The sequence below is a fragment of the Octopus bimaculoides genome, chromosome 4 (genome assembly GCF_001194135.2).
Source record: "Octopus bimaculoides isolate UCB-OBI-ISO-001 chromosome 4, ASM119413v2, whole genome shotgun sequence".
In the NCBI taxonomy this organism is placed as follows: Eukaryota; Metazoa; Mollusca; class Cephalopoda; order Octopoda; family Octopodidae; genus Octopus; species Octopus bimaculoides.
Window position 1 is genome coordinate 74,952,050 of NC_068984.1, and position 6,286 is coordinate 74,958,335.

General features: G+C 35.9%; 1 long non-coding RNA gene across 1 annotated transcript in view; it reads left to right on the top strand.

The window, feature by feature from the left end:
- Positions 1-4,922, top strand: part of LOC128247683 (uncharacterized) — a 30,191-nt gene extending 25,269 nt beyond the window's left edge. The window contains exon 9 of the long non-coding RNA XR_008264046.1: positions 4,589-4,922. This is a non-coding gene — a long non-coding RNA (uncharacterized LOC128247683). The remainder of the gene's footprint in view (positions 1-4,588) is intronic.
- Positions 4,923-6,286: the final 1,364 nt, after the last annotated feature.

Here is a 6,286-nt window from a genome sequence, read left to right on the forward strand (position 1 = left end):
TATATATATATATATGCATGTATGTGTGAATACTTCTCTGTTTTGATTTTATTTTGTTTGTACAGCACAAGAACCTGAATTCAACCTAAGGAATTCAACCGGATAACCAAGTAGCTTAACACACACACATAAACACACACAAAACCTACCCTGGCGAACACATACTGATAAACGCACAGATGATGCTCAGAGCAGTCACTCGAACTGTTTCGAATTACAAAGAATTCTCCCTCAAGCTGTCCATGCTACAGTATTTTCTTTTAATGAAAAATACATGGTACAACGGAGTGCCTATATACAAATTTGACTAGATTGCCTCAAATTGAATGTTTTTTTTTTATGATTGCTCTGCTCGTTCAGAGTCACGATGGTGCCAATCAGTAATAGCTGTAAGAGCTACCACGCGATAGAAGCGCAGTAATAGTTCTCTCAAATCATACTCATACCGCCATTGTACAGGATGCATTAAAGAATGTAGTGTTCGATATACGAAGCGGTGGATAATCACAACTGGTCGGCTTTCATCATAGATCTACCCATGCTTAAAATAATCAGCCAAATTTCCTTCAAGTGATACATTCAGCCGTCAGGAAACAGAAAGGACATACATTGTATAACATTGTCCCTGATTTACAAAAAACGGGATGGTCATGCTTAGAATGCTTTCTATCATAGGTCTGCTCGATCCGAGATAATCTGGGACTAAGCCAACAATAGTATCTCTATATTGCAGCTGAACCTGATAAAAAAATATTTGCCATATCTCTCTCAACTCATACACAGTATTTTCAATATATAGATAGTGTAAATAATTACTCTGTAACTGTGAAACAGTATTGATTGCGAGAAATATATGGAATCAACACATGAGATTATCAGAGATTATAATGGCGAGCACTTCATTAAAGCTAATATAAATGGCATTAGCCATAGTGTTGCTATGGTGAGAAATTGTAATGTCCTCGTTTTGCGGTTGGAGGCTCTGATATTGCCATCTTATTGCATTTGCGGGAGACAGCAACAGTAATTTATAAATATTAACAGTTCTCTTTTATTTTCTACCTACAACTAGAAGAATAGACCTCCACTAGTCTATTATTCTGGTGGTAATTGTGATTAAGCAGAACATTTACTTATAAAATAATTATATAAGTACAAGTTTTAATGATAGGGTAACCCATACAGACAAATGTAAAAATTTTCTTGAAATATAACATTGATAAAAACTGGTCTGAGTTGAACGTATTGTAGAAGTTATTATGCATGTTTTTGAAATGATGTTCTTTTAGCGATGTGATATATGGTGCAGTGTGATTAAAGCCCTGGTAATATCATATCTTCGGATTTAATAAGAGACAGGATAGAGAACATCAAGAAATATGAAGACAAGTTAAAGTTGACAGCAACATTTATTCCGACGCCAAAAGGAATTACAGCAAACTGGTATTACATGAATAAATCTATCAATTAAAATACAATTTCAAAGTGCTTCTTGAAAGTGAATGTTCGAAAAACACAAAGCATAGCGTCAAGGAATCCTGCTACAATTCTCTCCTCTCTGACTAAACTCAAAAGACCATTCTTATTTATAGCTATCTGTTGGCTAAAACAGACCACATTTTAGCCATGGTGAGAAAAGGTTTGATTGAGTGACTTAAAACATCCAATCAGTACGCACAGGAGTGGTCGTGTTCCCACTCACAGTAAAAGGCCTTGCTGGATCCAAAAAGGACTATTTAAGGCTAAACAACCAAAAATTGAACATCTCTCATCGCTACATTCTTTTGAGTCTGCACTAGAGTCTAGACACTTTTGAGTCTTTTGTTACCAGAAAATGTTGCTGAAATAGAATTAAAAGAAATGTGCACACACTGTAGAGAAATTGGTGGAATCAAGATACGAGAAATCGATATCTTGTTCAGCTGAAAGGTGTCTTGTCACAGTCGAGCTGAAGCGAAACACGACTGATTCCGTTAAAACGGCTGAAAACGGCCAAAATAACCTAGTCGTATTTAAATAGGGATTTTAATGTAAGTACATTCGTGAAAAAACGTGATTTCACTGCGTTAGCAATTGAGTTACAGTATCCGACATTATTTGGTATGATATCTAACCTTTGAAGTTTTAGAGATTTTTCTACATCGCTGTTTTGAAAATTTATAATACTGACGGATAACTGATATGTGGTGAATCAGATTTTGACGGATTTTCGCCCGAAGATATTGAAAAATTAAACAGAATATTTAGCGAACACAAAAACTGCCTGGTGTGTGAAAATGAATCGGATATTTTTATTCCGAAAAGTGAAAGTGATTCGGACGATAATTCAGACAGTGACAAAGAAAATGTATTTGTACCTGATTGGGACAAAAGTTTGAAAACCGTTTTTCTTACTGATTTTTCTGAAGACTGGACCTAGTCACAGACAAAACCATTAGACTATTTTTTTTACCTCCAGTTTATTCGAAGCAATTACTGCGGAAACTGATCGCTACGCAGAATATAAACAATGTGATAAAAAAAATTAAAAAAACCGTTTGTGTTCTCCGACACACTTAGATGAAATCCAAGAATTCTTTTCGCAAACATCGGAGCGCGAAGCGCTCCACACGAACGTGCGTTCGTGAGATGGTTGTGATCTGTAAACAGTTTAGTGTGGGAATCGGAAAAAGTATGAACACGCAATGCGCATGTGCACACTGAATTTATAGAACGGAAGAGAAGAATAAAAACGCAATGTCTAACAAGTTATATGACGGTCTGCATGTCACATTTGACGCCACTGTCACGCAGCACTGTAACAATTTTCTTGTTTGCTATCAATAATGTAATGGGAGTAAGATTGTTACTCAGAATAATGAACATTTTGGAGACCAATAGGTTTCCAGTATCATGACACAGACAATTTTTTTTTAATTATCACGATACCTGCATGTAAGAGACACTAGCAGTACACTAGTACAAAGAGAAAATGGCACCCCATTTGTGCTCCTCGGTTATGACAAGTACATGGGTGGTGTAGATCAGCTGAATCAGATGATGAGCTATCAGCCGAGTAATAGACGTTGGCAGTACCTGGTTTGGCTTATAGTAAATGAGCATCAAATCAGGAGAGGTGCGAAAGCAATGCGACCATCTGTAGTTCCGAGCAGATGAAGCATCGCAGTTGAGAGCTGGTTTTTCTTCCAAAAAATGGTTGTTAGGAGAAAACCTAAAGCCTGCCAGAGGGATATCCCTCTGAATTCAGCCGACCTCCATAAATTAGAGAAAATTGAGAGTCGCAAAAACAGTGCCGTGAAAGTCTTCGTTAAAAAAAGAAAAGTTCCCAGTGGACGGGTCCTTGAAACAAGTTCACAATGTGCATTCTGCAAACTTTCATTATGTGAAGTTGGGTGCTTTACAAGTTACCATCATAGAAATATTATTATTAAGGCGGCGAGCTGGCAGAAACGTTAGCACGCCGGGCGAAATGCGTTGCGTATTTCGTCTGCCGTTACGTTCTGAGTTCAAATTCCGCCGAGGTAGACTTTGCCTTTCATCCTTTCGGGGTCGATAAATTAAGTACCAGTTACGCACTGGGGTCGATGTAATCGACTTAATCCCTTTGTCTGTCCTTGTTTGTCCCCTCTATGTTTAGCCCCTTGTGGGCAATAAAGAAATAAGAAATATTGTGTGATTTATATACATACTATTTGATTTTCTTAAAATTTACCTCTTCTTTCTTATTTACCTGTAATGTGAATGACAAATTTTGATCAGTTTATATTATGAATCATTATTATATATGTTTTTGCGCATTTATGTATGTGTATAGGTTTATTTTATTAAGTTACTGGTAAGCGTGTTTCCTTTTCTAGTTAACTTCAAACATAAATTCCAGTATTTCATTCTATTTTTACTTTTATTACTATACCTGTCTTACATGGATTTAAGTTCAAATGATAATTCAATAACGTGCACAATTCATCGATTTTAAAATTTTGTTGTATACCCATTTGAATATTAGCTAGTAACTCATTTTCTTTGATGTTTAAACAAAATTGAAATAATTTTGTATGTAGTTGAATTTACCAGTAATTACGAGTCGTTTTGAGACAAACATTATGCAATAAATTTAAGAACCTCTTGTTAATTTGTGTTCCAAAAATCACAATAATATGTTGATGAATAAAAAAAGTAAAAATTGTGGTATGAAACCAGTCGAAATTCACGATTATATTAGAATTTAATTGAAACACATAAAAGGTGTATTTTGATTAGAAATATAGTAGCGAAAGGGCTAATATATCACTGCACGGTTGAGAAGAACCATTCTGATATGGGCCCACTAAACTGATGATAAACAATGGACAAATATAACTTCATCTGGTTGCATGAGAGTCGCTACACGTTTTTTGGTGCTGTTGTAGATGTTTTTCTTATATAATCAAAAAAGATGGAGAGAGGTTATCTTAAAGTTTTGCACGATGGATGATGATCGTTGAGTGCAAGATATAAAATTGAGTTTAAGGTGAATTTTCCATTGTAATTTGTCTGGTGAGATAAACATTTCAATTCTTTATAATTCGATTTGATTTTTTCGTTCCAGAACGACTGAAACAATTGAGAAAACTTCTGAAATAGCAGGAATATGTGAATGTCTATGTATACACAATCACACAAACCAGAAGGCCAAATCTTTTGCAATAGAGTGCCGACAAGCTGAAGTGTACGAAATTAAATAATTGACAAGTGAAACAAGTGAAATCCTAAATATATAATCGATAACATTAAATTTATTAAAAATTAGAATTTACCAGGAAGCAATAATCAATCAGAACTGATACCTGATATTCTTTTGTTAATTTCTAATCCTTTCATATAAACTGAAATAAACTAATGCGCCATTAATGAAAAGCAATACCTTTCTAGTTTGTTATGTTGGTTTGTTGTTCCAAAATTTTGATTATTTTCTATGTTCCAGAGTCATAAGTGACCATGTTCATAGAGACGTTAAAGTAGAGGCCATAAAATTTGTAGATATTAGTCGTTTACATATTACCTGTAATTATACAGGATGTCTCATAATAATGGGACACATTTTAAATGAAAGTAACTGGGACAAGAACAATCACAGGCGAGTGCACAATGATCTTGTGTATTACAAAGTGTGTGCAGGCATGATGTGTGGTAAGAAGTTTGCTTCGAAACCACATAGTTCTAGGTTCAGTCCCACTGCGTGGCACCTTGGGCAAGTATTTTCTACTATAGCTTTGGTCCGACCAAAGTCTTGTGAGTGGATTTGGTAAACAGAAACTCTGTGCATGCACATGTATTTGTCCCCCACCACTGCTTAACAACAGGTGTTCGTGTGTTTATGTCCTGTAACTTAGCGGTTCAGCAAAAAACTGACAATAAATACCAAGCTTTACAAAGAAATAAATACTGGTGTTGATTCATTTGACATAAATTCTTCAAGGTGGTGCCCCCGATTATCATTACCAGAATCCTGTATTGACACTTGTTTCATTTAAATCTAGTTTTTAAAATCATAGCTCTAAGTTTTACATTTCAAAGCAGCTTTTGAGCATTAGGCCCCATGGAGGCAATGTGGCCGATGTTGATGTCGCGTGACTAGCACCCGTGCCCATGACATATAAAAAGCACCTTTTGAGCGTTGAGCCTCACGGAGGCAATAATAAATGACTGAAACCTTCGGCAACATGCCGTGCTTGAGTAGAAAACCCATCAAGCCAAGTGAAATCGTAGTCGTGGCAGATACTGGTTTCACGCAGCTGGTACCCATACCGGTGGCACGTAAACACGCCCACTACACTGTCGGGGTGGTTGGCATTAGGAAGGGTATCCAGCTGTAGAAAACATACCAAATGAGACTGCAGTCTGGTGCAGCCCCTCAGTATGTCAGCCCTGGTCAAACCGTCCAGCCCATGCCAGCATGGACAACAGATGTTAAAAGATGATGATGACAGTGATATTTGATTGGTTGCTCAATAAAAATTCATTAGAGAATTTCTTCATTATTTTCCACAGAATTGTGAAATTTATTTTACATATTCCATACCATGAGTAAAAAAAAAACATGAGTGATAAAAAATATCCATGTTTTTGACATATTCTACAGAATATATGAAATAAGCCATATGCTTCAGGATATGGTAATGAACAGATAGAAATGTAATGGGTTTTGTAATGGATTTTTTGAGCCACCAATTATGTTTTGAGGTATAATGTTCTGTGAAAATATGCATGGTCATTGTGCTGTTCATGTTTAAAAGACTAGGGAAAA